The sequence below is a fragment of the Pan paniscus genome, chromosome X, assembly GCF_029289425.2.
Source record: "Pan paniscus chromosome X, NHGRI_mPanPan1-v2.0_pri, whole genome shotgun sequence".
Taxonomy (NCBI): Eukaryota; Metazoa; Chordata; class Mammalia; order Primates; family Hominidae; genus Pan; species Pan paniscus.
This window is the reverse complement of record NC_073272.2, coordinates 72,548,340-72,572,893: the sequence shown is the minus strand read 5'-3', so window position 1 is coordinate 72,572,893 and position 24,554 is coordinate 72,548,340. Positions and strand designations below refer to the sequence as shown.

Genomic DNA, 24,554 nt, shown 5'->3' with positions numbered 1-24,554 from the left:
CTAATATTTTGTTGGGGATTTTTTCTGTCCTATTCATAGTTTTGCTTTGAGTCTATATATGATTTTGTTGCCAGGCTTATGAGTTATGAAGTTTTCCCTCCTCTTCTATTTTTTTGGAAGAACTGTTGAAGAATTGCTATTAATTCTTATTTACATATTCAGTAGAATTAACCATTGAAGCCATCTGAGCCTGATCTTTTTTTCTGGGTAGTTTTTTTGTTTTTTGTTTTTTGTTTTTAATTACTATTTCATTCTGTTTCATTTTCATAGATCTATTTAACTTGTGTATTTCTCCTCCAGCCAGTTTGCATGGTATATGTATACCTAGAAATTCATCCATTTCATCTAAGCCATCAAATCTATTGGCATACAATTGTTCATATTATTTCTTTATAATTCTTTATTTTTCCATAATGTAGATAGCAGTGTCTCCTCTTTCTTTCTTGATTTCAGCGAATAGAACCTCCTCACTTTTCTCTTGATCAATCTAGCTTACAGTTTGTCAATTTTGTTGACTTCTTCAAGGAATCAGATTTTTGTTTCATTGGTTTATCTCTGTTATTTTTCCACTCTTCGTTTCATTAATTCATGCTCTAATCAGTGTCCACTTTTCTCTTCGATTTGCTTAGGTGTAGTTTGCTCTTTTTCCCAGGGTCTCAATGCGGAGGGTAAGGTTATTGACCCGAGATAGTTCTTATTTTTTTTAGTATCAGCATTTAGAGCTATACATTTTCTTCTAAGCACTGCTTAACTGCATCCCAAAAGTTTGACATGCTGAGTCTTCATTTTCATATATCTCAAAAAGTATTTTCTAGTTTCCCTTTTGATTTCTTCTCTGACCCTTGATTATTTAGGAGTTTGTTGATTTCTTTATGCTCATGTATTTCCCACTAATGTATGTTTTATTGATGTATAACTTCATTCCATTGTGGTTTGGGGGCCTACTTTATATTATTTCTATTCTTTTACATTTATTAAGGTGTTTTATAGCCCACCGTATGGTCTATCCTGGAGAACATTTCAGGTGTACTTGAGAAGAACATACATTCTGATGTTGTTGGGTGTAGTGTTCTATAAATGTCTGTTAGGTCCATTTGATTTATTGCTTTTTCAAATCTAGTATATCCTTGTTGGTATTCTGACTAGCTTTTCTATTCATTATTGAAAGCAAGGTATTGAAGTCTCAAACAATGATTGCTGAATTATCTATTCCCCTTTTCATTTCTGTCAGCATTTACTTCAGGTATTTTGGTGTTCTGTTGCGCAGTGCAAATATATTTATAATTTATATATCTTCCTCTTCACACTTTTATAATTGTAGAATGTTCATGTTTTATCTCTAGTCATAGTTTGTGTTTTAAACTCTATTTTTTCTGGGGTTGACAAAACTACTCCAGCTCTCTTGCGGCTGCTGTTTTCAGTGTATTTATTTTCTCAACCTTTTACATTCTAACTATTTGTGCCTTTGCATCCGAAGTGTGTGTCTTGTAGACAGCATCTAGTTCAACCATGTTTTTATTACATCCTGCCAATATCTGCTTTAAAATACATTTGTATTGTTCAGTCTATTCACGCTGAACTTAATGTAATTACTTAATGTAATTACTGTTGGGGTAGAATTTATGCCTGCCATTTTTTGTATTTTCTTTCTCATGTCTTAATGTTCCTCTGTCCCTGCACTGACGTATTCTTTTCTGCTAAACAGATATTTTCTCATATACTCTATTCATTTACCTGTTGTTTCTTTATTGTATTTTTGGGTTGTTTTCTTAGTGGTTGCCCCACAGATTACAGATCACATTTTAACTCAAAAGAATCTAGTTCAGATTGATACCGCCTTAATTTCAATATTACACAAAACTGTGACCCTATAAAGCTCCAGAGTCTCTTCTCCTTTGTGCTACTATTGTCATAAAATTACTTCTTTATACCTGTGATGCCCATCTAGATAGTTCTATAATGATTGCTTTATGCAACAATTGTCCTTTAAATCAGGTAAAAGAAGGGAAGAGTTACAAACAACAATACATTCGTACAGTCTTTTATCAATGCTGTTGTAGTTAGTTACCTTTAATGGTGTTCTTATTTATTCATCAGGATTTGAGTTACTGTCTACTGTCTTTTCCAGATTTCCCTTTAATATTTTTTTGTAAGGGAAGTCTGCTGATGATACATTGACTCAGCTTTTCTTTATCAGGGGATAGCTTTACTTCATCATCATTTTTGAGGGAGAGTATTTCTGGATGGAACATTCTTGGTTAACTGTTTGTTGTTGTTGTTGTTGTTTTCATTAACCCCTTTGACTGTGACTTCTCACTACCTTTTGGTCCCCTTGGTTTCTGATAAGAACTCGGTTGTTAATCTTACTGGGGATCCCTTGTGTGTGGTGAGCTGTTTTTCTTTGCTGCTTTCCACATTCTCTCATTGTCTTTGATTTTCAACAGTTTGGCTAAGATGTGCCTCGGTGAAGATTTTCTTGAATTCATCCTCTTTGGAGTTTCTGTGGTTCTCATTTGTGTCCATTAATAATTTGAATCAAACTTGGGGAGTTTGGGCCATTATTGTTTCAAATGTTCTCTCTTTCTCGAGTTCCCATTTCTGTTGAGCCCCTCTAGTGAGTTTTTCGCTGTAGTTATTGTACATTTCCACTTCAGAATTTCTGCTTGGGTGTTTTAAAAACACTAATTTATATTCTGTGATGATTTCTCTATTTGTTGAGACATCATTCTCATACTTCTCTTTAATTCTTTTCACATGGTTTCCTTTAGTTGTTTGAACATATTTACAATAGCTGATTTGAAGTCTTTTTCTAGTAAGTCCAATGTCTGAGCTTCTCTCTGTGTGTTCCATACTCTCCTGTTTCTTTGCACGTCTCGTAAGTTTTTTGTTGAAAACTGGACACTTTAACTAATAGAACGTGGCAACGCTGAAATTCAGACTCTCCCTTCTTTCAAGGTATTGTTGTTGTTGTTTGGTGCTATTAATCCTGCTGTCACTTGTTTGTTTAGTGACTTTTCTGAACTACTTCTGTAAAGTCTGTATCCTCTGTTATGTGTGGCTACTGAATGCCCTGCTTGGTTGGCTTAGTGGTGACCTGGTGATTGGACAGAGATGTCTTTATATGCCTGGAAAAGGTAAGTTTCCCAGTCATTGCCATGGGGCTCTGTGGATATGTTGGACATGCCTTCAACTCGCAGCCAGGCAATTGACAACTCTTTCACAGAGCCTCAAAATAAACCAGAGTTGGCCGTTTAGGCACCTTTTGGGTCTTTGCAGACCATGTCATAGTCCTAGGCGAGTGTCTGGCCTTCTAGATTCCCAGGAATAGGTAATCGCTTTTAAAAGTCCCAATGGACACCTCGTTACCTAGATTTCCTTTTAAGGTATCGGTTAGCCTATTGTGTGCCCCAAGTGTTATCCATTGCCTGAGGCAGCTGCAATATTGAGCAATTGCCTCCAAATATTTTTCACAAATGCATCCAGGGAAAAAGGCGTTTCAAACTGGGCACACTCTGAGTCAGTCCAAATAAAGACAGCCATGTAAGTAGGGCCTTCCCGGGAACTACCAGACAGATCAAATAATGACAATTCTCGGGAATGCGGCTTTGCAGGAGCTCCAACCCTGTTCTGTTCCCTCTGGTGGCTGCCAGGCTGCTGGTTTTCACCATGATTGCAGGCTGTTGGTATTCAAGGCTACCATGGAGCTGCATAAAGGGCCGTGAGGATAGGGCTAGTTGAAATGTCACATAGTTCACTGTTCCTAAGAAGATTCTGCTGTTTTTCTTGAATAAACACGCCCAAGGTTGCCCCTCAGCTTTAGGTGAATTTGCAGGTTTCCGAAAACATTCATTTTGACAATTTTTGCCAGTTTTCTCATTGCATTTACGAAGGGGAGAATTTTTAGAGGTCCTTACGTTGCTGATGTTGCTGACTCTCTGCACGAGTTTTCATTATACCTATCCATGAGGGTGTCTGTTGTTAGGTGGTCCCTCTGTGCTCGGAACTTACGTATCTCTCAATAATCACTTTATGGGTTACCGACCATATGAAAGGGACCACAACCGGAGCTCTAGAAGCAAAGATGTATAGCTCACCACCTTTGATCTCAAAGTTGTCATTCTCAAGTAGATTCCATTTAACCAAAACATTTAAAGCCTTATGATCACCAAGCCTGCATCTGGTCACCAAATTATATCTTAATTCAGTAAGATGGGGGCAGGGATGGAGGATCAAGGATGTGGGCTGTTTTTGGCCACCGTGTCTTAAATATAACCAGGCTTTTACCTGCATATTTGGCAGCAGCCTGGCTAGTATCTCTTGTCACAACAGGTTTTATTCCTAGCCACTTCAGAAGTGGCTGGGAGCCTCAGGGAGTAAGAGTGCAGATGAGGTGCTGCAGCGATCTCCCATATGAAGAGCTAGAAACTGAAATTTATTTCAACAACTGGGCTTGGTTTTGAATAACTCCTTAGCACCAATCTAGGATTTCCCACTGAAATGGCTTGATTTATATCGATGCAGCCCACCACCTGGGCAGTTATTAATAGGCCTTTAGGTAGAAAGCAGCAGGGACCCAAGAGACTGCTCTTTACACCACAGCGTGGAAACATAACTCCATCCCTCTCCTTTTGAATCAACCTCTGCATATCAACAAATATCACATGGCCATTGATCAAGGATCCCGTTAGTAACCTAAGACTTGAGTTTACATAGAATAACCTGTCTCTGAAACCCTTTGAACTGAAGCTGCTAACTTACTCACAACCTGTTTGTTGAGGGCGTGACTTCTCAAAGTATTCTGGTGCCTTGGATAAATATGTCTGTAAAGTTGCCAAGAGCCTTCAAATGACAGTATAATGTTTAAGAGTCAGACAAATTTTACTCTGAATCCAGGCTCTGCCACTTTCTTTCCCGTGACCATGGATAAATGACTTAGCTTCCCTCAACCTCAGATTCCTAACTTGCAAAACTGAGGATAAGACTAAAGGGATTGTAGGAATTAAAGATGACAATACGTGTAAAGCGTGTGGTGCACTATCCGGCAGCCAGCTAATGCTTCAAAAAATATTAGGTTTAGTTACTATTGAGCAACGTCTTTTTTTATTTTTATTTTTATTTTTATTATACTTTAAGTTCTGGGGTACATGTACAGAACGTGCAGGTTTGTTACACAGGTATACATGTGCCATGGTGGTTTTATGCACCCATCAACCCGTCATCTACATTAGGTATTTCTCCTAATGCTATCCCTCCCCCAGCCCCCCACCCCCGGACAGGACCCGGTGTGTTATGTTCCCCTCCCTGTGTCCATGTGTTCTCATTGTTCAACTCCCACTTATCAGTGAGAACATGTGGTGTTTGATTCTCTGCTCTTGTGTTGGTTTGCTGAGAATGATGGCTTCCAGCTTCATCCATGTCCCTGCAAAGGACATTAACTCACCCTTTTTTACGGCTGCATAGTATTCCACGGTGTACGTGTGCCACATTTTCTTTATCCAGTCTATCATTGATGGGCATTTGGGTTGGTTCCAAGTCTTTGCTATTGTGAACAGTGCCGCAATAAACATACGTGTACATGTGTCTTTATAGTGGAATGACTTATAATCCTTCGGGTGTACACCCAGTAATGGCATTGCTGGGCCAAATGGTATTTCTAGTTCTAAATCCTTGAGGAATCACCACACTTTCTTCCGTTTGAACTAATTCACACTCCCACCAACAGTGTAAAAGCGTTCCTGTTTCTCCACATCCTCTCCAGCATCTGATGTTTCCTGACTTTTTAATGACTGCCGTTCTAACTGGTGTCAGATGGTATCTCACTGTGGTTTTGATTTGCATTTCTCTAATGATCAGTGATGATGAGCATTTTTTTCATATGTTTGTTGGCTGCATAAATGTTTTCTTTTGAGAAGTGTCTGTTCATATCCTTTGCCCACTTTTTGATGGGGAAGTTTGTTTTTTTCCTTGTAAATTTGTTTAACTTATTTGTAGATCCTGGATATTAGCCCTTTGTCAGATGGATAGAGTGCAAAAATTTTCTCCCATTCTGTAGGTTGCCTGTTCCCTCTGATGATAGTTCCTTTTGCTGTGCAGAAGCTCTTTCGTTTAATTAGATCCCATTTGTCAATTTTGGCTTTTGTTGCCATTGCTTTTGCTGTTTTAGTCGTGAGATCTTTGCCCATGCCTATGTCCTGAATGGTACTGCCTAGGTTTTCTTCTAGGATTTTTATGGTTTTAGGTCTTATGTTTAACTTTTTAATCCATCTTGAGTTAATTTTTGTATAAGGTGTAAGGAAGGGATCCAGTTTCAGCTTTCTGCATATGGCTAGCCAATTTTCCCAACACCATTTATTAAATAGGGAATCTTTTCTCCATTGCTTGTTTTTGTCAAGGTTGTCAGAGATCAGATGGTTGTAGATGTGTGGTGTTATTTTGGAGGCCTCTGTTCTGTTCCATTGTTCTATATATCTGTTTTGCTACCAGTACCACGCTGTTTTGGTTACTGTAGCCTTGTAATGTAGTTTGAAGTCAGGCAGCCTGATGCCTCCAGCTTTGTTCTTTTGGCTTAGGATCGTCTTGGCTATGTGGCCTCTTTTTTGGTTCCACATGAGCTTTAAAGTAGTTTTTTCCAATTCTGTGAAGAAAGTCAATGGGGATAGCATTGAATCTATAAATTACTTTGGGCAGTATGGCCATTTTCACAATATTGATTCTTCCTATCCATGAACATGGAATGTTCTTCCATGTGTTTGTGTCCTCTTTTATTGCCTTGAGCAGTGGTTTGTAGTTCTCCTTGAAGAGGTCCTTCGTATCCCTTGTCAGTTGTATTCCTAGGTATTTTATTCTCTTAGTAGCAATTGTGAATGGGAGTTCACTCATGATTTGGCTCTCTGTTTGTCTGTTACGGGTGTGTAGGAATGCTCGTGATTTTTTGACATTGATTTCGTATCCTGAGATTTTGCTGAAGTTGCTTATCAGCTGAAGGAGATTTTGGGCTGAGACGATGGGGTTTTCTAAATATACAGTCATGTCATCTGCAAGCAGAGACAATTTGACTTCCTCTTTTCCTAATTGAATGCCCTTTATTTCTTTCTCTTGCCTGATTTCCCTGGCCAGATCTTCCAATACTATGTTGAATAGGAGTGGTGAGAGAGGGCATCCTTGTCTTGTGCCAGTTTTCAAAGGGAATGCTTCCAGTTTTTGCCCATTCAGTATGATATTGGCTGTGGGTTTCTCATAAATAACTCTTATTATTTTGAGATACGTTCCATGAATACCTAGTTTATTCAGAGTTTTTAGCATGAAGGGCTGTTGAATTTTGTTCAAGACCTTTTCTGCATCTGTTGAGATAATCATGTGGTTTTTGTCATTGGTTCTGCTTATGTGACGGATTACGTTTATTGATTTGTGTATGTTGAAGCAGCCTTCCATCCCAGGGATGGAGCCGACTTGATCGTGATGGATAAGCTTTTTGATGTGCTGCTGTATTCGGTTTAGCCAGTATTTTGTTGAGGATTTTTGCATCGATTTTCGTCAGGGATATTGGCCTGAAATTTCCTTTTTTTGTTGTGTCTCTGCCAGGTTTTGGTATCAGGATGATGCTGGCCTCATAAAATGAGTTCAGGAGGTTTCCCTCTTTTTCTATTGTTTGGATTCGTTTCAGAAGGAATGGTACCAGCTCCTCTTTTTACCTCTGGTAGAATTCGGCTGTGAATCCGTCTGGTCCTGGACATGTTTTGGTTGGTAGGCTATTAATTACTGCCTCAATTTCAGAACTTGTTATTGGTCTATTCAGGGATTTGACTTCTTCCTGATTTAGTCTTGGGAGGGTGTATGTGTCCAGGAATTTATCGATTTCTTCGAGATTTTCTAGTTTATTTGCATAGAGGTGTCTATAGTATTCTCTGGTGGTAGTTTGTATTTCTGTGGGATCGGTGGTGACGTCCCCTTTATCATTTTTTATTGCGTCTATTTGATTCTTCTCTCTTTTCTTCTTTATTAGTCTGGCTAGCGGTCTACCTATTTTGTTGATCTTTTCAAAAAACCAGCTCCTGGATTCATTGATTTTTTGAAGGGTTTTTTGTGTCTCTCTCTCCTTCAGTTCTGCTCTGATCTTAGTTATTTCTTGCCTTCTGCTAGCTTTTGAAAGTGTTTGCTCTTGCTTCTGTAGTTCTTTCAATTGTGATATTAGGGTGTCAATTTTAGATCTTTCCTGCTTTCTCTTGTGGGCATTTAGTGCTATGAATTTCCCTCTACACACTGCTTTAAATGTGTCCCAGAGATTCTGGTACATTGTGTCTTTGTTCTCATTGGTTTCAAAGAACATCTTTATTTCTGCCTTCATTTCGTTATTTAGCCAGTAGTCATTCGGGAACAGGTTGTTCAGTTTCCATGTAGTTGTGCGGTTTTGAGTGAGTTTCTTAATTCTGAGTTCAATTTCATTGCACTGCGATCTGAGAGACAGTTTGTTATTATTTCCATTTTTTCTTTTGCATTTGCTGAGGAGTGTTTTACTTCCAATTGTGTGGTCAGTTTTAGAATAAGTGCGATGGGGTGCTGAGAGGAATGTATATTCCGTTGACTTGGGGTGGAGAGTTCTGTAGATGTCTGTTAGGTCTGCTTCACCCACTATTATTGTGTGCGAGTCTAAGTCTCTTTGTAGGTCTCTAAGGACTTGCCTTATGAGGCTGGGTGCTCCGGTATTGGGTGCATATGCATTTAGGATAGTTAGCTCTTCCTGTTGCATTGATCCCTTTACCATTATGTAATGCCCTTCTTTGTCTCTTTTGATCCTCGTTGATTTAAAGTCTGCTTCATCAGAGACTAGGATTGCAACCCCTGCTTTTCTTTGCTTTCCATTTGCTTGGTAAATCTTCCTCCATCCCTTTGTTTTGAGCCTATGTGTGTCTTTGCCCGTGAGATGGGTCTCCTGAATACAGCACACCGATGGGTCCTGACTCTTTATCCAATTTGCCAGTCTGTGCCTTTTAAGTGGGGCACTTAGCCCGTTTACATTTAAGGTTAATGTTGTTATGTGTGAATTTGTTCCTGTCAATATGATGCTAGCTGGTTATTTTGCCTGTTACTTGATGCAGTTTCTTCATAGCATCGATGGTCTTTACAATTTGGCATGTTTTTGCAGTGGCTGATACTGGTTGTTCCTTTCCGTGTTGAGTGCTTCCCTCAGGAGCTCTTGTAAGGCAGGCCTGGTGGTGACCAAATCTCTCAGCATTTGCTTGTCTGTAAAGGATTTTGTTTCTCCTTCACTTATGAAGCTTAGTTTGGCTGGATATGAAATTCTGGGTTGAAAATCCTTTTCTGTAAGAATGTTGAATATTGAGCCCCACTCTCTTCTGGCTTGTAGGATTTCTTCAGAGAGATCCGCGGTTAGTCTGATGGGATTCCCTTTGTGGGTAACTCGACCTTTCTCTCTGGCTGTGCTTAACATTTTTTTCCTTCATTTCAACCTTGGTGAATCTGACGATTATGTGTCTTGGGTTTGCTCTTCTTGAGGAATATCTTTGTGGTGTTCTCTGTATTTCCCGAATTTGAATGTTGGCCTGTCTTGCTAGGTTGGGGAAGTTCTCTTGGATAATATCCTGAAGAGTGTTTTCCAACTTGGTTCCATTCTCCCCGTCACCTTCAGGTACATCAATCAAACGTAGGTTTGGTCTTTTCACATAGTCCCATATTTCTTGGAGACTTTGTTCATTTCTTTTCACTCTTTTTTCTCTAATCTTGTCTTCTCGCTTTATTTCATTGAGTTGATCTTCAATCTCTGATATCCTTTCTTCCACTTGATTGATTCGGCTATTGATACTTGTGTATGCTTCACAAAGTTCTCGTGCTGTTTTTTTCAGCTCCATCAGGTCATCCATGTTCTTCTCTAAACTGGTTATCCTAGTTAGCAATTCATCGAACCCTTTTTCAAGGTCCTTAGCTTCCTTGCGTTGGGTTAGAACGTGCTCCTTTAGCTTGGAGGAGTTTGTTATTACCCACCTTCTGAAGCCTACTTCGGTCAATTAGTCAAACTCATTCTCCGTCCAGTTTTGTTCCCTTGATGGTGAGGAGTTGTGATCCTTTGGAGGAGAAGAGGTGTTCTGGTTTTTGGAATTTTCAGCCTTTTTGCGCTGGTTTCTCCACATCTTCGTGGATTTATCTACCTTTGGTCTTTGATGTTGGTGACCTTCGGATGGGGTCTCTGAGTGGACGTCCTTTTTGTTGATGTTGATACCGTTCCTTTCTGTTTGTTAGTTTTCCTTCTAACAGTCAGGCCTCTCTGCTGCAGGTCTGCTGGAGTTTGCTGGAGGTCCACTACAGACCCTGTTTGCCTGGGTATCACCAACGGAAGCTGCAGAACAGCAAAGATTGCTGCCTGGTCCTTCCTCTGGAAGCTTCGTCCCAGAGGGGCACCCCCCACATGCCAGCCAGAGCTCTCCTGTATGAGGTGTCTGTTGGACCCTACTGGGAGGTGTCTCCCAGTCAGGATACATGGGGGTCAGGGACCCACTTGAGGAGGCAGTCCTTCCCTTATCACAGCCTGAACACTGTGCTGGAAGAACTGCTGCTCTCTTCAAAGCTGTCAGGCAGGGATGTTTAAGTCTGCTGAAGCTGTGCCCACAGCCGCCCCTTCCCCCAGGTGCTCTGTCCCAGGGAGATGGGGGTTTTATCTAGAAGTCCCTGCCTGGGGATGCTGCCTTTTTTTCAGAGATGCCCTGCTTAGAGAGGAGGAATCTAGAGAGGCAGTCATCCTTGCTGAGCTGCGGTGGACTCCGCCCAGTTCAAACTTCCCAGAGGCTTTGTTTACACAGTGAGGGTAAAACCGCCTACTCAAGCCTCGGCAGTGGCGGATGCTCCTCCCCCCACCAAGCTCGAGCATCCCAGGTCGACCTCAGACTGCTGTGCTAGCAGCGAGAATTTCAAGCCAGTGGATCTTAGCTTGCGGGGCTCCGTGGGGGTGGGACCCGCTGAGCCAGGCGCTGGAGAGAATCTCCTGGTCTGCCGGTTGTGAAGACCATGCGAAAAGTGCAGTATCTGGGCTGGAATGTACTGTTCCTCCCGGTACAGTCTATCACAGCTTCCCTTGGCTAGGAAAGGGAAATCCCCTGACCCCTTGTGCTTCCTGGGTGAGGTGACACCCCACCCTGCTCTGGCTTGCCCTCCGTGGGCTGCACCCACTGTCCATCCAGTACCAACGAGATGAACTGGATACTTCAGTTAGAAATGCAGAAATCGCCCGCCTTCTGCGTCGATCTCACTGGGAGCTGCAGACCGGAGCTGTTCCTATTTGGCCATTTTGCCAGCTCTACCTGTGAGCAACCTCTTAATGCCATAAACACCCAGTCTGTTTTAGTGACCCAAATTAAGAGATTTGGAATCCAGTTGCCTCACCTGACCAACAGTGAGCTGCTTTTCCCCTGTGTTTCCATGGACGTAAAGTGGCCAGGGAGAGAGATCCTCCATGTTCATGACTCTCCCTGATATGCTTAGTGATGCTAGGTGACAACACAATCAATTCTCCTCAAATTAATGCACTTACATAATGGCCAATTTGCCACATTTACTGAATTTCCTGATTGTCATTTTAACAGCTTTCACAGGAGTACTCATTTTTGGTTATTAAAGATGAAATATACCTTTCTGAATATTAACTCAGTGGAGGTGGACATACCTTAGGAACTGGGGAAAAATCCAGAATTAAAGACTGAAAATTTTCTGAATTATTATTTTTTCAATCCAAAGTCTGGCAGTTTGCATATGATAGAGTTCCTTAAATATTCTTGATATATGTGGGAGTCTTTCAAATACCATTAAAAAAATCTATTCAACATACGTGCTTTTTTTTTTTCTTAGTGTTCTCTTGCATTTTTTCAATGGCTTTATCAGACAGAATTGCTTATTTTGATTGGGAATAAAGATGGTTGACCAAATGCAGCTGGGATGTGCCTCTTCCCCAGAGAGGAAGCAAAATATTAAGTAAATCTGCACACTTCAAACACATCTTTTGAGAGAAAACATGGGAATTCAATAAAGGAGCAATGGAAGACACTGTGGTGGAAGAGGGAGGAAGCAGGACTGCCTGTTTGGTATTGCTGGGTGCCACAACTCGCCCCTGGACACAGACTGGACCCGAGGAAGTGGTGAGTGAAGGAACCCTAAGGCACCACATTCCTGCTGTGGACCTCTGAGATCCTAGACACAGGAGTTCCCTTTGGGCTGGCAGGCAGAGATACAGGGAGAAGATGCAGAGGCACTGCTTGAACCTGTGTGGAGCCCAAAAGGCTTCAGTGTGCTGGGCAGCTGCAGCAAAACATGGCTCTAGGTGCCCACCCCCAAGGCTCCGTGTCCTGCCCTAAGCAGCTGCAGCTCCTACTGTCTGCTGGGCCGGGAGATAGCGGAGTCCAGGCGTGCTCATGTGCCCAACACAGGCCCCGCTGCCATTGCCCTGGGACCAAGGTGCATCCGAACCACATGCCCCCATGTTTGCCCCTCCTTCCCAAGACTGCCTGCCTGGCTATTTCTGTGGCGGTGGGGGTTGGGGAGGGCAGGAGGGGAGGGGGAGGGGGTGGGGGAAGAGGAGGAAATTCTTCCTAATTCATTCTATAAGGCCAGCATTACCCTGATGCCCAGACCAGACAAAGACACAATGAAAAAGAGAAAGCTGCCGGCCAGTGTCCCTGATGAACACAGGTGCAAAAATCTTCAACAAAATACTAACAAACTGAATCCAACAGCACATCAAAAAGATAATACACCACGATCAATTGGGATCTATCCCAGAAATGCAAGGATGGTTCAACACACACAAATCAATAATCTGTCTCATCAACAGAACAAAGATTGAAAATGATATGATCAGCTCAGTAGATGCAGAAAAAGTGTTGGACAAAATGCAGCGTCACTTCATGATAAAAGCTCTCAACAAATTAGGTACAAATGGAATATACCTCAACATAATAAAAGGCTGTATATATAACTAACCCACATCATACTGAATGGAGAAAAGCTGAAAGCCTTTTCTCTAAGAACAGGAACAAGAGAAGGAGGCCCACTCTCACCACTCTTATTTAACATAGTACTGAACGTCCTACCAGAGCAATTAGGCACCAGAAGGAAATAAATGACATCCAAATGGAAAGAAAGGACGTCAAATTGCACCCCTTCACAGATGACATGATCGGATAGATGGAAAAACCTAAAGACTCCCCGAAAACTCTTAGAACTGATAAACAAATTCAATAGAGTTGCAGGATACAAAATCTACGTACGAAAATCAGTAGTGCTTCTATGCACCAATAATGAACTAGCAGAAAAGGAAATCAAGAGAGTAACCCCTGCAGCCATAAGAAAGAATGAGTTCATGTCCTTTGCGGGGACATGGATGAAGCTGGAAGCCATCATTCTCAGCAAACTAACACAGGAACAGGAAACCAAACGCCGCATGTTCTCACTCATAGGTGGGAGCTGAACAATGAGAACACATGGACGCAGGGAGGGGAACATCACACACTGGGGCCTGTGGGGGGTGGGGGGCAAGGGGAAGGAGGGCATTAGGACAAATACCTAATGCATGCGGGGCTTAAAACCTAGATGACGGGTTGATAGGTGCAGCAAACCACCATGGCACATGTATACTTATGTAACAAACCTGCACGTTCGGCACATGTATCTCTGAACTTAAAGTAAAATTTAAAAAAAAAAAAAAAAAGGGCAACCCCATTTACAATAGCTACAAAAAAAATAAAGTATCTAGGAATAAATGTGACCAAGGATGTGATAGATCTCCACAATGAAAACTTCAAGACACTGATAAAAAAAATTGAAGAGCACACAAAATAGTGGCAAGGCATTCCATGCTTATGGATTAGAAGAATGAAAATTGCTTAAATGACCATATTACCCAAGACAATCTACAGATTCAATGCAATCCCACCCAAAATACCAACGATATTTTTTACGGAAATATAAAAAAATATCCTAAAATTCATATGGGACCCCAAGAGACCTCAAATAAACAAAGAAATCCTGAGGGGTTGGGGGAAGCAAACAAACAAAGCTGGAGGCATCACTCTGCCTGACTTCAAAATATACTATAAGGCTATAGTAACCAAGACACCGTGATATTGTTATAGAAACTTAAAGGCTTAAATGGAAGACTTGAAACTATAAAAATAACAAAGGAGAAAAGCTTCAGGGCATTGTTCTAGTAGGGCAAATATTTTATGGGTAAGACTACAAAAGCACAGGCAGCAAAAGCAAAAATACGCAAATGGGACCATATAAAACTAAAAAGCTTCTGTACAGCAAAGGAAACAATCAATAGAGTGAGGAGACAACCTGTAGAATGGGAGAAAATACTTACAAACTAATCGTCCGATAAGAGACTGATATCCAGAATACACTAGACGTTCAAAGAACTCAACAGCAAAAGTCCCCCAAATAACACTATTAAAAATGAGCGAAGGATCGGAATAGACATTTCTCAAAAGAAGACATACAAGTCGCCAAGAAGTTTATGGAAAATTGCTCAACCTCACTAATCATCAGGGAAATGCAAGTCCAAACTACCATGAGATATCCTCTCACCCCAGTTAGAATGGCCATTATGAAAAGGACAAAAAGATAAGTTTTGGCGAGGATGTGAAGAAAGGGGAGTTCTTACACATTGTTGGTCTGAGTGTAAATTAGTGCAGACATCATGGAAAACAGTACGGAGGTTTCTCAAAAAACTAAAAACAGAGCTACCATATGATCCAACAGTCCCTCAACTGAGTATTTATCCAAAAGAAAGGAAGTCGGTATATCAAAGAAAGATTTGCTTCCCCATGTTTCTTGCAGCACTATTCACAATAGCTAAGATACGGAATCAACCTAAGTGTCCGTCGACATGAATGGATAAAGAAAATGTGGTATCTATGCACAATAGAACATTATTCGGCTACCAGAAAGAATGAAGTCCTGTCATTCGAGGCAACATGAATGAACCTGGAGGATTTTATGTTAAGTGACACAAGGTAGGCACAGAAAGACACAAATACCACACGTTCTCACTCATATGTGGAAGCTGAAGGAAACTGGGCTCATAGAAGTAGAGAGTAGAATTGTGGTTACTAGAGGCTGGGAAGTATAGAGGGGAGGGGAGGATAGAGAGAGGTTGGCTAATGGATACAATATTACAGATCGATAGGAGGAATAAGTTCTAGTGTTCTATAGCACTGTAGGTTGAATATAGTTAACAGTATCGTATAGTATATGTTAAGAAAAAGCTGGAAGAGGGGATTTTGAATGTTTCCAGCACAAAGGAATGATAAATGTTTGAGGTGATGGATACCCTAATTACTCTGGTATAGTCATTACACATAGAATGGATGTATCAAAATATCACTCTGTACCTCGTAAATATGCACAACTACTATGTGTCAACTAAAAAATAAAAGAAGAAAAAGGAAGACAAATACCACATGATCTCACTCATGTGGAACCTTAAAAAGTTGATCTAATAGAAGCAGAGAGTAGAATGATGGTTGCCAGAGGCTGGGGGTGACGGGGCTTGGGGGGGATATGGCAAGGGAAGATGTTGGTCAAAGAGTACAAAGTTCCAGTTAGACAGGAGCAAGAAGCTTTAGTGATCTGTTGCACAGCATTTCTAGTTAAAAATAATGTATTACGTATTTTGAAACTGCTAAAAGAGTAGATTGTAAATGTTCTCGCCACAAAAGAATGATAGGTAGGTGAGGAGATGGATATGCTAATTAGCTTAGTTTAATCATTCCGCATTGTATACATATATCAAAACATCGTATTGTACCCCAAAAATATATATAATTATTATTTGCTTTTTTAAATAAAATAAATTTATAGAGACCGCTGCTTCTGGAAAGATGGAAAGATGGTGTAGTTGTACATTTCCCTATTCTTCCCACTAAGTACAACTTAAAATTCTAGACACTATATATAAAACAAACATAAGGCTGGAAGTGGAGAGAAGAAAGTAGACCAACTGGGGACCTCAGAACGACATGGTGGTGAGTTCCTTGGGTTTTGTTTTTGCCTGATATATCCCAAACTTGGAGCTGAAGAAACCAGCTACTAGGGAATGCCAAAATGCACAGGCAAAACGAAACAAAACTAAACAAAACAAGTGAAGAAACAAAGAAATAAACCTACAAAAGCCTGTTCTTCCTAGCCTGAGGATCAGAAAAGAGGCAGCCAAACAAGACAGAAAATATTTTTCACAATAACTGCTCTACTCCAGTCGAACACCTCAGAAAACTCTGTGGCCCCTTCCCCACTCATGCCAGCAAAGATCTAGTGGGGAGCGTAGACTTCCACATTCATTTCCATGGGCAGAGACGAGGGCCCCTTTGCGCTATCATATCACCAGGATTATGTGGAGATCTCCAACATATACTCCCACCAGGCCATAAGGAGACACCCCTCTTTGTCCCTGCTGGGATGATGTCAGGAGTTTCACCACCACTCAGTGTTAAGGATGCCACTCAATCCATGGGCTAAAGAGAAAATCTTCCAGATGTAAACTAGGAGAGCCATTATGGAAAACAGTGTGAAGGTTCCTCATAAAGTTAAAATAGAACTACCATATGACCTAGCCTCCCCACTTCTGGGACTATATTCAAAAGCTATGAAATCAGCATGTCAGAGAGATATCTGCACTCCCATCTTCACTGCATCACTATTCACAATAGCCAAGATTTACAATGAACCTAAGTGTTCATCAGCGGATTAACGAATAAAGAAAAGTGTGGTCTATATACACAATGGAATACTGTTCTGCCATGTAAAAGAAGGAAATCATGGCGTTTCCAACAACACATGGCATTTCCATGTGTGGAAGGTGAAAAAGTCGATCTTTTAGAGGTAGCGAGTGGAATGGTGGTTACCAGAGGCTGGAGTTTGGGGGAGTGGGGGAGATGTTGACCAAAGGGTACAAACTTTCAGCTAGACAGGAGGAATAATTTCAAAAGATCTATTCTACACCGTGGTGACTATAGTTAATAACAATATGCTGTATACTTGAAATTTGCTGAGAGTAGTTTTTAGGTGTTCTCGCCACACACAAAAAATGGTAAGTATGTGAGGTAATGCATATGATAATTACCTTGATTTAGCCATTTCACAGTGTATACTTATTATCAAAACATCATGTTGTACACCACAAATATATACAATTTTTATTGGCCAATTTAAATAAAAAGAATACTGAAGACTGAATCTTCCAGGACTTCAGAAAGTGAATTGAACTGAATGGAAATGATTATAAAACATGTCAACATCTGTGGTGCAAAGCTAAAGCATTGTTGAAAGGAAAATTTATGCCATTAAGTGCTTCCATTAGACAAATGGAAAATTATCAAAGCAGTAATCTATGATGTCACTACACTAAACTAGAAAAAGAGGAGCAAAAGAAGCAGAAGGAAGGAAATGTGAAAGATAGGTAAAATAATCAATGAAATGGAAACCTGAAAAATAATAGAGAAAATCAATAAATAAAAACCGAGGTCTTTAAGAAGACCAACAAAACATACAAAACTCAACAAAGACTGACAAAATAAGCCCATGATGATTCACTGCCTTTGTGCATATTTACTGAATGACTTTAATAACTATAGTTATGAAACTTTTCATATAGTTGACTTTAGGAAGCTAAGCCCTTATGTTTTCAATATGAATCATACAATGGAAAGAAGAAATAAAAGAAACATCAGACTCTTGACTTAAATCACAACAAAATTTGATTTTTGAACTAACAGCCAGATCCCTGCCTTTCACCATAGAAACTAGTTTCTGCAATGTCTTTCACAATTAACTCAATTTCCTTTCTAAGAGGTAGACATGATACCCAAATAACTGCACTATAAGTTCAATTTTTCATGCTACGAGCGTGTCTTTGCAAATTGGAAAGTTCTTGGAGACAAAATTTCCCATGATTCATGTAATGCTAAAAGTAAGGTAGTTGAAATTTTTCAGACTTTGAATCAATTATTCTTCCATACTGTTAGAAAGGTCTTGTATTACATGGACATTTGAGTGGCGACTTAGGTGAAGGCCTTCTGCGTTTTGTAAAATATTATATATGGTCTCATAATTTTCTATTATGCGTTATGTAACTGAAATAACGATACCTTTTTACGAGGTCTCCACCAAAAATGTGTGTGTGTGTGTGTGTGTGTGTGTGTGTATTCTACAAGATCCGAGCCATTTTTTAGTTGGCCAAATTAATAACCTCAGATCCTCTTAATAATTATCATAAACTGCCTTTTTTGCTATTGCTGACCAATTAATTCTAATTTCAGGCAACGAATTTTGTCAATCTGATTAGACTGTTAGAGGGAAAATTCTTATCAAATTCATCATGTATTTGCTTACATTTCTCTTAATATTGTCCAGTTTATTCTCTTTACATTTCTTTCAACAAAACGAATAAACAGCTTGTGCTCTGTCTCTGCCACAGCAAATGCAACACCGACAACAACGAGGTGGGGGAGGGGGTGAGATGAGCTTTTTTACATCAAAATGCCCATCCATAAAAGCAGAAATTAATTATAGAATTAGAGAAATCACCATTTTTTAACCAACAAAGTAATAATCAAATCAGGCAGGAGCCCTGAATGAATACTAAGGCCAAGAGGTAAAATTCTGTTGGAGAGCAGAATATCCGCATGTCATCGAAATATCCTGACAGACTACTTATTAATCACAAAGGGAGAGAAGTACCTTCCCAGTGTAGTACTCTGTCTGAAAAATACCTTAGTTAAGTGATAAAACTGATGAATACAAACAGCATCACCGATAACTAGAGAAACTGGCGTTAGGACCCTCCAGATGTGACATAATGTGAACTGCTCATCACCTTCTTAATATTCGTACCCAAAGTGTCAAACATAAATATAAACAAGAGGCAAATATCAGGCCAGCCCGTATTGTGGGACACTTTACAAGACGACAGGCCTCGGCTCTGGAAAAAATGTCATCGTCATGGAAGGTTTAAAAAATTGTTTGGGGTACTGTTTGCAATTAGAGGACACTAAAGAGACATGACAACTGTGTGCAGTGTACCATGCTTGACTGGATTGTTGATCCCCCAAAAAGTCTTTCAAAAGGATATTATTGGGACATTTGGTGAAATTTAAATATGAACTGTATGTGAACTTGGATAATATTACCCCTTCATTGTTACATTTCTTCAATGTGATAACGGCACTGCGGTTTCATAGGAGTACATTCTAGTGTTTAGGAGGTGCATGCTGAAGTAACTGGGTGAAGTGTTTGGAACTGCTACGTGGTTAGGCAAGAAAAAAAATTACTGAGAGATAAAGCAATGAGACAACGTGAATCTAGGCATCAGATTGTTCACTGTATTACCCCCTCAGCTTTGTGTATTTTCAAAATAAAATGTTGAGGAAAATAGATTCCTCATATTTAGAGTTACGCACTGAAATGTTTACAAATCAAATAAGATACATTAAGATATCCACGTATGATTTTTGTACTTTTTTGATTTCTGATATTTGCTTGAAAATAATCTGGAGGAGGGGGAGAGGAGAGGATATGTATGAAATGTGATTGGCCATGAGTCGTTAATGGTTGCAGTTGGGAGATGGATATTTGGAGGTTCCTTATGTTATCCTCTCTTGTGCTGTCGTTCTCAAAATGTGGTCCCCTACCAGCAGTGTTAGCATCACCAGGGAACTTGTTTGCTAAGCAAACTCGGCCGAGCCTGGTGGCTCACGCCTGTAATCCCAGCACTTTGGGAGGCCCAGGCGGGTGGATCACCTGAGGTCAGGAGTTCGAGACCAGCCTGACCAACACGGAGAAACCCCGTCTCTACTGAAAATACAAAATTAACCGGGCGTGGTGGTGAATGCCTGTAATCCCAGCTACTCGGGAGGCTGAGGCAGGAGAATGTCTTGAACCCAGGTGGCGGAGTTTGTGGTGAGCCGAGATCGCGTCATTGCACTGAAACCTGGGCAACAAGAGCGAAACTCCGTCAAACAAAAAAAAAAAAAAAAAGAAAAGAAAAGAAAAGAGAAAAAGCAAAACAAAGCAAAGAGAAAAAGCAAAGCAAAGCAAAGCAAAGCAAACTCTGGGTCCCACCCCAGATCTTGTCGTCTGAGAATACAGATACGGAGCTCAGAAATCTTTGTTTTATCAAGCCCTCTGGGTGATTCTGATGCAAGCTAGTGTTTTAGGACCACTGCTCTAATGTACCATACACAAAAAAATTAATACACCATAGCTAAGTTACATTTACTATGGGAGAGGAAAGCTGGTTTGACATTAGCAAAGCTGTAACTGGAAGGGGACCCGAGAGAGGTTTGTGTGTTGCTCATATATTTTGTTGCCTGTTCTAGATACTAATTGCATGCGTATATTTAATTTTTGAAAACTCATTAAGAGGCCTGGCTTGGTGGCTCACACCTGTAATCCCAGCACTTTTGTCGGGCGGACTGCTTGGGCCCAGGAGTTCACGATAGCCTGGGCAACATGGAGAAACCCCGTCTCTACAAAATATACGAAAATTAGCTGGGGATGGTCGTGTGCCTGTAGTCCCAGGTACTTGAGAGGCTGAGGCAGGAGGATTGCTTGAGCCCAGGAGGTGGAGGTTGCAATGAGCCAAGATCACGACACTGCACTTCAGCAGCCTGGGTGACAGAGTGAGGGGCTGCTTTTTTGTTTCTTCTTTGTTTACAAATCAAATAAAGAAAGCAACCCAAGGAAGGAAGGAAGGAAGGAAGGAAGGAAGGAAGGAAGGAAGGGTGGGAGGGAGGGAAGGAGGGAGGGAGGAAGGAAGGAAGGAGAAAGAGAAAGAGAGAGAGAAAGGGAGAAAGAAAGGGTAAGAAAGAAAGAAAGAAAGAAAGGAAAAGAAAGAAAGAGATAGAAAACTGATTAAGATATACATTTATGATTTTTTAACCTTTTGGATTATAAGTTAAACTTGGCTGAAGGTTTTAGAAAAAACCTGGAAGTTACCTAGGCTGGGTATTCTAGAGATAATGGATTCTCCCATAACTGATCCATAGATTCAGTGAAAATGCAGTCCAAATCTGTTACAACCGAGTTTTTGGGAAACTTGAAATTGCATGCTAATTTATGCAGAAGGACAAAAGGCCTAAGACATTCGGGGGTGGAGGTGGTGTGGTGTAGGGAGAGAGGAAGAAGAAAGGAAGGAAGGAAGGAGGAAAGGAAAGAACGGAAAGGAAAGGAAGGGAAGGGAAGGGAAGGGAAGGGAAAGGAAAGCAAAGAAAAGGAAACGAAAAGTTAAGGAAAACACAAGGAAACAATATTAATATGGAAATGCTGGCAGCATTCCTTTTAAAATCCGGAACAACCCAAAGAAGCCCAATTTTGCTTTCGCTATTAGATCTTGTACTAAATTTCCTAGCCAGCGCTGTTAAAAAACAAACAGCCAACCAACCAAAACAAACAAACAAACAAACAAACAAAAAACCCCCATAACTTCAATTCTATTTCTACTATGCATAAACTCACAGATAATCCCAGAACTCCTACTATAGAGTTTAGCATGTTGACAGACTTTAAGATCAAGTTACGTTTTTAAAAGTTAAAGGCATTTCTGTAAATTCGATCCAAATAGAAATTGTCCTTTTAAACAGACATCGAGTACAAGAACAGCAACGATCTACAGTATCTTGGAATAAATACAATAAATGATGTGCAAGATCTAAATATACAAAAGATGAAACTAAAAACTGAACTGAAAGATTAAAACATTAAGGACGCACATAAGTGGAGACATCCCAAGTTGGTGAACAGGAAGGCTGAGTATTCTACAGATAGTAGATTCTCCCCCTAACTGATCCATAGATTCAGTGAAAATGCAATCCAAAGCTGTTACGACTGAGTCTGGGGAGACTTGACATTGCATACTAATTCGTGCGGAAGGACAAGAAGGCAAAGAATGGCAAAGAATAGCAAAGATGTGTTTGGAGATGATGAACACCATGCAGGGACTTGCCCTAGCAGATGTCAAGATGTATTGCGAAGTGAAAAAATTTAAGACAATTTAGTAGTGGTACAGGAGTAGACACATTTATCTGTGGAACATAACAGGGAGTTCATAAACAGAGACACACAAATATGGACGAAAGTGTCTCCAAGCATTGTTCCCTGGGGGTTGCAAAGTCACCACTGATTGGGAATCCGCGGCATGGAAATATGGATCGATCTTTAATCACATGCTGAATTTTTAAAAGGTAAATTACAAAATACCAAGTACATGAGTTATAAATGCATGCACACCAAATATTTCACACCCAAAGGGAGACTAATCTGGGAAACAAGCCCTGGGGAGCATAAAGCTCAACGATCACCTCACGATTTCTTGACTGACCTAGTACAGGGATCGGGAGAAGCTACCGGGAGGTGATGGGGGCGTGGCCTCAGAACGTGAGCGTCAAGAGATCTTGAGGTTCATTGGTCGCCAGCCACAGCGGCGGGAGGTCGAAGGCAGCGCAAGAGCTCATTGGCCTTTGTGGCAAGAGCGGGAAGGGAAGCAGAAGCTGGATCTTCCCTCAGACCGTCTGACTGGTTCTGACTTGCCGGAGGCTGAGGCAACCACAGGCTGACATCAGAATTAGGTCCTCGTTCTCCACGCCTCTTATTTCCTCCCACCCTCCTGAGCCAGATTCCCAACCCCTTCCCCTCTCTGCTACCTCAGCAGGGAACCCCCAACTGCTCCTGATGTCCCATCGCGCCCTCAGCTCTCCCGGAATCCCTTTTGGGAGGACTCCTTGCTCCAGCCCCCTGAGCCCTGGCCTTTGGCCAATGAGGCAGGGCTCATGGGATTGCTTTTGATTCGGAGGTCCGGGAGGGAGTGGATGATTGGGCTTCCTGAGGAAGTGGTGCGCTCCAGGGTGGTGGGACTGCGTGTGTGGGGTGGGGTGGGGGTGGGGGGAAATGGTGTGCTCAAGCACAATTGTTGAAGTGTGGAGAGGATTATGGAAGATTTTGGGGAGGCTGTGGAGGGAATGTGTGGGTTTTCATGAAAGCAGAAAAGGTGTGTCAGTCCAAGAGAAACACTACTGCACTGAGGAGTTCCCTACTGGCTAGATCAGAACCTGACACTTCATAGGAGGCTCAACAGGTACCTGCTGAATGAAGAATCAAGGGAATCGGCCGGGCCCGGTGGCTCACGCCTGTAATCCCAGCACCTTGGGAGGCCGAGGCAGGTGGATCAGCCTGGCCAACATGTGAAACCCCGTCTCTATTAAAAAATACAAAAAATGGCCGGGCGCGGTGGCTCACGCCTGTAATCCCAGCACTTTGGGAGGCCGAGGCGGGCGGATCACGAGGTCAGGAGATCGAGACCATCCTGGCTAACACGGTGAAACCCCGTCTCTCCTAAAAGTACAAAAAAATTAGCCGGGCGTGATGGCGGGCGCCTGTAGTCCCAGCTACGCGGGAGGCTGAGGCAGGAGAATGGCGTGAACCCGGGAGGCGGAGCTTGCAGTGAGCCGAGATTGCGCCACTGCACTCCCGCCTGGGCGACAGAGCGAGACTCCGTCTAAAAAAAAAAAAATACAAAAAATTAGCCAGGCGTGGTGGCAGGCACCTGTAATCCCAGCTACTCGGGAGGATGAGGCAGGAGAATCACTTGAACCCGGGAGGCAGAGGTTGCAGTGAGCCGAGATCACACCATTGCCCTCCAGCCTGGGTAACGAGTGAAACTCCGTCTCAAAAAAAAAAAAAAAAAAAAAAAAAAAGGCGGGGGGGGGGATGCATGAAGGGATGAATGAAATTAGTAACTGAAAGAGGGCCAGGGATCCAGGAGAACAATATGATTTCATGGGATACAAGAGGGAAATCAGCTCAAAGGGGGAGCAAGGGAATAATTAAGTGTAAGGTGGAGTACAAGAAAAAAATCAGCATGAACCAGCATGAAATGTGAGGGGAAAATTGAATATAGGGCATAGAAGAGACTGACAATGGAATTGAGTGCTGGTGGCACAAAATCCTGTGCGGGGAGTGAATGAATGCAGGAGGTTCGGAAGAGAATTGGTGAAGTGGATGCCAGGAATAATACTTGGGTTTGGCAGAGTGCAGGATGATACACAAGAAGGGGGTGTAGTAATGGTGGAAGAGGGCAGGGGAGTGCATGTGCATGCCTGAAAGTGGGGTCTATGGTGAAGTGACGGTAAGCAAGGAGAATAATGACTGCATTGAATGGGTATGGGATCCATTCCAAGAGTTTCTTGGGAGGGGGCTATGTGTGAGTGGGGCTTCTGGGAAGGAGGCAACATCAGCAAGGGGGTCGCAGTGAAGGTTGGCGAAAACCATGGGAGAAGAAGGGGAGGGAAGGCAATCTGATTCCAGCGGTGAGAAGGATGGAGAAGGAGCATTGAGCCACCTCAGATAGGGTTTTCCAAGGGCAGAGGAAGTACGTTGGGGGTAGGGGATCACGTGGCCATTCTGACCTCCGCTCCTGACCCTAGAAGCACGGATCCCGTGTGTCTGAACCTCCATTTCCCTATGGATGTACTGAGGACAAATAAATACCCGCTGCACCCTGCTGC

At 41.7% G+C, this 24,554-nt stretch overlaps 1 protein-coding gene across 4 annotated transcripts in view; it reads left to right on the top strand.

Moving 5' to 3' along the window:
• DMRTC1 (DMRT like family C1) overlaps nucleotides 1-24,554 on the top strand; it is a 71,344-nt gene that overhangs the window by 42,751 nt on the left and 4,039 nt on the right. The window lies entirely within an intron of this gene.